The 8,606-nt window shown below is 46.7% G+C and overlaps 1 pseudogene; it reads right to left on the reverse strand.

Moving 5' to 3' along the window:
- Positions 1-3,058: 3,058 nt before the first annotated feature.
- Positions 3,059-4,035, reverse strand: LOC131480006 (high mobility group protein B1-like; annotated as a pseudogene).
- Positions 4,036-8,606: the final 4,571 nt, after the last annotated feature.

An 8,606-nucleotide genomic window follows, 5' to 3' on the forward strand; every position in this document is an offset into this window, starting at 1 on the left:
GCCCTGTTGGATGCACAAAGACACTGAGATCCAGAGAGTAACCAGAATCCAATCTAAGCTTTTAAAATAAAGATTTGTTTTATTTTTATTTGAAAGGCAGAGTATAGAGAGGCGAGACAGGGACAGAAAGAGAGAGAGAGATATCTCTTACCTGACAGTTCACTCTCCCAAGTGGCCACGATGGCCAGAGCTGAGTTGGTCTGAAGCCAGGAGCCAGGAGCTTCTTCTAGGACTCCTATGTGGATTCACAGATGCAAGGATTTGGGCGATCTTCTGTTGCTTTCCCAGGTCATAACAGAAGTGGAGTATTGGAGACACAAATTGGCACCCATATGGGATGCCAGCACCACAGGTGGAATCTTAGCCTTTTGTGTCATGGCACTAGCTCCCATAAGTTATGGTTGTTCAAAAAAAAAAAAAGACACGATCTAGTCTGTATCCTTGGCCATTGAGACATATCGCCTCAGAGACAGGAGCCAGCTTAGAAAAGAAAACCAAGTGTAAAGGAAAACAAAAGCTGCTGTTTACAAAGCATTTTCACGTACCATTCCCCAAGGATCTCGGTCTGAACAAACCTTCCTGAAAGTCCCATGAACTCTTTGGAGATGATTTCCCCATGTGGAAGAGGGGTTGGAGAACAGCCATTCAGAAGCCTCGCAGAACTGGATGCAAATTCCATGTCTCCAGATTGCATGTGCTCCTGGGCAAATGACTTATGTTTTGGAGCCTCAGTAACTTCAGCTGTAAAATGGGAATATACATAATATTCCTTTTCCTATTCACACAGAGTGACCATAAAGACACTGCACCTGGAGAAGTTCCAGTAAGCTAGTGTTTACTGTTATTGTTCTGGCAGCCAAGGCCCAGGTGAGGAAGGTCAAGAAGAAAGAGAATAAGGCTCCTCCCTGTAGGCAAGTTCCTGAGGACAGGCCCAGTGTCAGGCTGTCCCTGCTCTGTGCCGGTGGCCTGAGCCGTCCCAGGCACATATAGACCCAGAGCACAAGATTCTGCACAGCAAATAAAGAAGGTTGGGGCTGAGCGAGAGGGCTGCAAGCTGCTGAAATAGAAGGAAGTGGGCCTGGCACGATAGCCTAGTGGCTAAAGTCCTCGCCTTGAACATGCCGAGATCCCACCTGGACACTGGTTATAATCCCGGCAGCCCCACTTCCCATCCAGCTCCCTGCTTGTGGCCTGAGAGAGCAGTTGAGGATGGCCCAAAACTTGGGGCCCTGCACCCGTGTGGGAGACCTGAATGAAGAGGCTCCTGGCTCCTGGCTTCAGATTGGCTCAGCTCCAACTGTTGTGGCCGCTTGTGGAGTGAATCATCAGACGAAAGATCTTCCTCTCTGTCTCTCCTCCTCTCTGTATATCTGCCTTTCCAATAAAAATAAATGAATCTTTTTAAAAATAAAAATCAGAAGGGACCATGTGTGGCACATTGGGGGGTCGTGGTACGTGTGTTTCAACTCACAGAAGGGATCTCAGAGTTGTGAGAGACACGTTGGGGCATTTTCAGTAGGGAAGGATTTTGGAATTCAGCTGGAAATCTGATACTGCCCTTGCAGGATGCCCCTTATTCAGTCATTCTGGGAGGAAGAGGGTTCCACCAGAAGCTGCCAGAAACGTGGGGATCCCTCCATGTGGGAAACACAGGCTGAGGAATGGAATAAAGCAAATGTACAAACTCCTGAAATCTAAGCAACTAGGAGCCCAAGTGAGTTAATGCCAAGTGTGGGAGGGTGTGTTCGCACAGGGCTTAGCCCCAGAGTCCTGCTCAGGGACCTCAGAGGATGCCAGGACTGCCCACATCGCACCATTGCCTTCCATCTCTAAGAGGGGTTGGTCGCGGGGAGGGAGACAGAGATCACCGCCACCCCACAGCTGAGAAAACTCATGTGACACTATGGGCCAAGGTGCCATTCTGGAAAAGGCCAAGCCAGGGCTGGGCCAGGGTTAGGTGCACCAGGCCTAAGAAGTACTGTGGCTTGGAAACAAGACAGTGTTTGTACCTTCCGGAATCCCATCTTGCTGGTGGTATGTGAGAGACCTGGGGGCTGATGGAGAATTCCTGAACCTTGTGGGAGGCACAGCTGGGAGCCACTTCAGCTGCAGCCAGGCTCGGCTCAGCCAACAGCCTTGGCACCTGCTGTCCAGACTCTCTGGGCTTCAGCAAGCATGTTATCTATCCTGTCTACCATAAAGGCTTGTTCGAAGGGCTCAATGAGATAAATGAAGAGACAGACAGGGTTTTTGCAAATGTGATAGTTCAAGTCTTACTACCAGACTGCAGATAACACCAGGTGTCCCTTGGTACCCAGCTTCCCACTGTGGTGGCTCGGTACATGACTTTCTCTGCCCACGCTGAGCTGAATCCAGTCCGAGAGAAGGAAGCGTTCACAGGGGTTCCTGCAGGGAATCATAGCAAAGTGGCAAACTTTCAGGTTGAGAAACGACTTCAGAATTTACTCAAACATCTCTAGGTGCACAGGAGAAATTGCCTGTTTCTTTAGGGAAATTTGTTTTAAAATGGAGAAGTCTTTTAACAGATTATGTTTTCTTTTCAAACTTGAAGAACAAAAGAGAAGTTGGGTTATGTTCAAATATGTTAAGATTGGGGCCACCACTGTGGCTTAGCAAGTCAAACCACCACCTGAGACACCAGCATTCCCTATGGGTGTTGGTTCATTTCCCAGTCACTCCACTTCAATCTAGGTCCGTCCTAGTGTACCTGGGAGAAGCAGTAGAGCATGACCCAAGTTTTTAGGATCCCACATTCACGTGGGAGATCTGGAAGAAGCTCCTGGTTCCTGGCTTCAGCTTGGCCCAGCCCAGTCATTGCAAGCTTTTGGAAAGTAAATCAGCAAATGGGAGGTTTTTTTTTCTCTCTCTCCTACCCCTGTGCAACTATGACTTTCAAATAAATAAATATTTTTAAAAAATTCATCATTTCTTTTTTCTAATAAAAATTGTATTTACTTAGAAGCACTCAGAATGTCAACAAAACAGCTGCATTTTTTTTTTGCAATTACAGAGTGGTATTCAGGTAACAGAACAACAATTATTTCTTATAAGCTGCATCAGAGACAACAAAGATGAAAAACTACCGTCACCATAAAGAACTAATTTGTGTTGTGCACCAGCAAGAACCTGCTTCAAATTTCTATGCCAATTTACAATCCCCATACTGTACCAGGCAAGGTTAGTGGCCATAAAATACCACCAGGACAGGGCTATGTAAAGACACATTCGGTAGTGTTAACTATATAAAAAAGGACACTGTGCAGTTTAAAAACAAATCTTACACAGCCTTACATTTCAATTTTTTTTTAATTTTTTTTTATTCATTGATTACAATTTTTTTTTCTTTAAAAGGAGTGAGTTGTGTACACTGGGGTTAAATGCTTTACAGACAAGAAAAAAAACTGCGCTAGAACCATCTTCCTCCTCTTCTTCATCCTCTTCATCCTCTTCATCTTCCTCCTCTTCCTTCTTTCTCTTGCTCTTTTCAGCCTTGACAACTCTCTTTTTGGCTGCATCAGGTTTTCCTTTGGCTCGGTATGCGGCAATATCCTTCTCATACTTCTCCTTCAGCTTGGCAGCGTTCTCCTCGTAAGACTGCTTTGTCGGCGGCGGCAGTGTTATCCCACATCCCTCCCAGCTTCTTTGCAACATCACCAATGGAGAGGCCAGGGTGCTCCCCTTTGATTTTTGGACGATACTCAGAACAGAACTTGAAAAAGGCCGAAGGAGGCCTCTTGGGTGCATTGGGATCCTTCTTTTTTGTCTCCCCTTTAAGAGGGATATAGGTTTTCATTTCTCTTTCATAACGAGCCTTGTCCGTCTTTGCCATGTCTTCAAATTTCCCCTTCTCCTTAGCAGACATGGTCTTCCACCTCTCTGAGCACTGCTTCGAAAACTCTGAGAAGTTGATGAAAGCATCTGGGTGCTTCTTCTGTGCTCCTCCCGGCAAGTTTGCACAAAGAATGCATATGATGACATTTTGCCTCTCGGCTTGTTAGGATCTCCTTTGCCCATGGTTAGTTATTTTTCCTCTGCGAGGCAGAGAGTCACCCAGTGCCCATCCGGCTCTCACTTGCTCTGGCGCTGTCTCTATGGAGCTCAATGTACTGCAATAGCTCTGTCATTTCTTATATTAAGCAGATTGAAAGTCTAATGACTTTGTAATCTTTAAATAATTCACATTTGAAAATAAAGCAAAAACAAAAATCTCCCCCTCAAAATGCATACCATTTCCCTTTCAGTAAGCAAACAATATAAATATCCATCTTAGGGTAACAGGTGGCAAAACATCACATGTTTAACCTGGGGACCTGCAGGAGTTCACTGTCAGTGACTTCACACCTATCACCTGCATGTGTAAAAACACAGCTGCTGTAGCTGAGAAATCAACCTTAGAGAAGTGCATCAAGATGAAGTGTTGCTGTGCAAATTCTCTGAGTGCAAAGAGAGCAGATAAAGCTTCAAACAAGAATGTACAAATTGATCGTTGTTACACATTTTATCAAACAGTAGATTGATATTAAGGAAAATCCAAAAATAGAATGACTCATTCATTATGCCTCTCTGTTACAACTGACACTGTCTTAGCAAGAGCTCAGATATGGAGTACAAGCTGGCTTTGCGATTCAGCTCCACCCTGGGGAAGCTGCTGGCCCTGGAACTTGTGTATCTTTGAGCCTTCGCCTCCTTGTTACAAAATGGGGAAAGAAGCGAATTACAGTAATTTCATGCAATTGTGTTTTGGGAACAAAATGAAATAATCTATGCACCAATGCTTTGCAAATGTGAGTTATTATTTTCTGGTGTTCCTTTTACTTTTATCCATGAAATAAACATACACACATTTATAGCTATGCTACAAATATGTATAGCTCCTCCTCCTAATTTGTATTGATTGTACAGTGCACCTGCTTGGCCTTCTCTCTGGTTCCTGACCATTCTTCTGTCTTTCTGGTGGCCTTTGCTTCTTTTTTGCTCCACATCTCTTTGGCATGGAGTTCCAAGATCCTGGATTGCCTTTGTTGACTCATATGCCAACTGTCTCTACTGAGAGACCTCTGATTTTTACAGAGCTGAATGAGCCCTCACTTTTTAGGAGGAAAAAGTCAGTGTCCAGGGGCCACCTGGAGAGCAGTTAGCATTGCTTTGCAGTAACAGAACCTCAGCCAGAGCCTAGGCCCAAGTCACCAGCATGACTTTCTCTCAAATCCTCTTCCCCTTGGGTGTTAGATCCTAAGTATGTGCTGTATTCTTCTTTCTTGTTGCTCAAACCAAAATGAAGTCTGATGACTACCAGTTATTGGAGGGCATGACATACCAGGTCTTGTGCCAAATGTCTTATACAGATCTTTTATGAAATGAACATTAAAATATCTGTTGGAAAAGAACCCCTATGCCTAGTTCATGGGTGAGGACACTGAAGCTTTGAGGTAGTAACTTGCCTGGGGACTTGGGAGGAAGGTTGAACATCTCTGATCTGAAAAACCAAAGTCTAAATTGTTCTAAAGTCTGAAACTCTTTGAGGGCTGACGTGACACCACAAGCAGAAAATTCCACACCTGACTTCACGTGACCAACTGCAATCAAAACACAGGTGCACTCAATGTACCATATTAAATCACCCTCAGGCTATGTGATAGGCATATATGAAACAAATGAACTTCTTATTTGGACTTGGGATTCTCAAGATATCTTATTTATGTATGCTAAATTTCATGATAAAAAGTCTGAAATCTGAAACCATTTTGGCCCATGGTACTTGGAAGAGCTGGGGTTCCATAGCAGTCTGATCGCAGAATCTATTACGCAAAGCATCCACCACTCCGATGTTGTCCTTCCATCCCTCCCCGGGTTGTTCTATTGTTAGTCCTTAGAGGAAATTGCATCCTGCAGCTTCAGGAATCTCTCTTCCTCCTCCAGAAAGCCTTCTCAGTTAGATCAGAGGGAAGTTACAGACATTCCTGTTTGAATGTGAGATTTCCGTGATCACAGGACTAAGTCACTCACTAACCCAGCCATACTTGGGAGTACATGACGTGGCCATGTGAAGGTGACCTGTCTGCCAGCTTGTTGGTCTGTGGGCAGCTGCTTCATTTCTGTGGCCAGGTAGGCCACAGCCCAATGCCAGGGTGGGGTTGGGGAGACATTGAGAGCCACAGACGAATGAATCTGGGTGAATCACAGGCAATGGCTTCTGTGTTAAGCCTTTCTTTGGAAAAAGACAGCATCTACAGTCAGAACTCTGCCCAAATGGATGATAGGGTTTTCCATCTCCTGAAGTCAGTTAGGCCTAGACTGGCCAGCTCCCAGGCAGGGGAGATCGCAGAGGGTCCACCTGAGCCACCCCTGCCTTTCTGGCCTTGGACACCCTGCAGGGCAGTGCCAGATCTCCATTGCCATGCACTGTCCAAAGGGGCTGGGCTGGTGTGTGCCAGGGCCGGGATCCTGCTGGAAACCTCTTCCTCTCCCACCACGAGCCTGTGCTGATGCAATGAGAACACTGCTGACTATGGGGAAGAGTGAGTTTTTGTTCTTTTCTTGCCTTGTTGTCCTGAACAAGACACAGAGAGGCAATGAACTCAAATATGGGGAGAAGCATGGCAGCTCCTGGCTATATGATTCTAGACTCTGGGCCACAGACCTACTGAGACTTGCAGGGTGGTCTTCTAGATTCCCCTCCTGAGTGTGTCTGTCCCTGAGCTGACAGGTCCAATATTGGTTGAAGGAGTGAAGTTCAGCATTGCCCTGGGAAGCTTCCTTAGGGTAACAAAGAAGCCAGCTGGCACCCTGGGGCATTTGGTTAAGTGCCCTGCACTCAACTTGAAACCAAAATCTCTCCATCCTACCTGGCCTTCTTATATGCTAACCAGGAATGTAACCTGTCCAGCATTTGTTCTGAGCCTTATAGCAGAAGCCATGCTGGTCTGTGCTCAGAGACAAGTCTTGGAACAGAAGAATGTGTGATTCTAGAAAGGGAATCACAAACAAGAAAGATCCATATGGCTGGGGCAGGGAATGAACCAAAAGAGGCTGGGGTAAGTTTTTCAGCTAAGAGCAATGCTCCAGATCTCAGCCACTGAAGTGGTCACCTAGGTATATACACGTGCCAGAACCCACTCACCTGTATGCTAACTATGTTGATGTAGATTATTATACTTACTGTGCTATTCATTAGAAACACAAAGCATAGGACAAAGATTGGTAGCAATGGTCAATGAGGTGTGGGTGAGTTTAATTTTGAGGACCCCTGTTCATCAACAAAGGTGAGATAGACTGCACATCCCTGGAAGATTCACAAGGGATGCGGGTGCTTCAGGAAAAAAGCAGACGTGATGGTGAATGCTCACTGTGAGAGCGGGACTCACTCTGTGCAGGGTTCCCACCCCTGGAAAGGTGGTCTCACTTGCTCTCAGTGAGCACAGATGTTTCTCTTCCTTTGCCAAGCTGCAAGGGGCAGGGTGCTTGGTGCCTCGGAGAGTGGAAGGAACCTGTAAGTGACCAAAAGGGAAGGCCAACTGGGCAGAAAGCCAACTTGTCTCTAGTTAAAGTTTGATGTTATGCTCATCAGGAACTTTTTGCATTGAAGTTGATTTTTTAAAAGATCCCATTAAATGTGTGTTTTTTTTTTAATTGCCTGAACACTGTCTGAAATCTTGCAGCCTGGGTGAATGCCTCTCTTGTTCACCTTTGTCCAGGTCCAGGGAAAAGAAGGAAGGAAGGGTCAGTCATGGTCCAGAGAACTCACACTGCAGGGCCAGCCTTCCCTGCAGGTCTGGGTGGGCAGGGGAGTGGTTGAGCCCTGGCCCAGAGAGACTCAGGACTTATGGAAAGGCAGTTGGGCTCTACAGGAGGTTGTGCTTATCTGTATAGCTGGCAGTGTGTGTGTGTGTGTGTGTGTGTGTGTGTGTGTGTGTGTGTGAAACTCTATCTACCAGTTGGACATGCCTGGACAGAACCTGGGGTTGGCAGTTGGCCTAGGTGTCCCACACAGCGAGTTACAGGTGAGTCCTAAGTGCCACTGACAGCCTTGCATAGGGTAGGGGCAAAACAGACAGTAGGTCAGGGCCTGCTGAGTGGCAGCTGGGGAAGCAGGAGGAGGAAGGCAGTGACCAAGATCAGGTGTGGATGGAGGGTGGTATAGGAGGTAAAAAAAGAGGGGGCATTATAGAGAGAGATTGAGGCTGTGCAGTCAGGAAGACAAGGAACGTGGACAGAGCATACCAAGAAAGGTCAAAGCCAAGGTCAGTTGCAGCCATCAAGGGCAGGGGCAGATCTGCTGGGGGGAGGTGGCCCAGGTCTCATGCTGCCTCAGTTCCTTCTGCTTTGGATAGGGTGCACCACACTCAATGTGCCTTCAGCTCCTCACTTGTGCTGGGTGGCATCCCAGGGCATGGCTCTGCCTGGGAGCTGCCTTCCCTTCCCCCTCATCACCCCAAACCCTAGTGCCAAAGAATAGGGGCCTGCTTGGTGCACTGCATCCCCAGCACCTGGAACAGAGGCATCCCACGGGTACTTGTCAAGTGACTGCTGTGTGAAGTACCTGCAGGTCACCATGTACTTGATTCTCATCAGCCTGTTGCTGCTGG

This window comes from Ochotona princeps, chromosome 4 (assembly GCF_030435755.1).
Source record: "Ochotona princeps isolate mOchPri1 chromosome 4, mOchPri1.hap1, whole genome shotgun sequence".
NCBI classification, from domain to species: Eukaryota; Metazoa; Chordata; class Mammalia; order Lagomorpha; family Ochotonidae; genus Ochotona; species Ochotona princeps.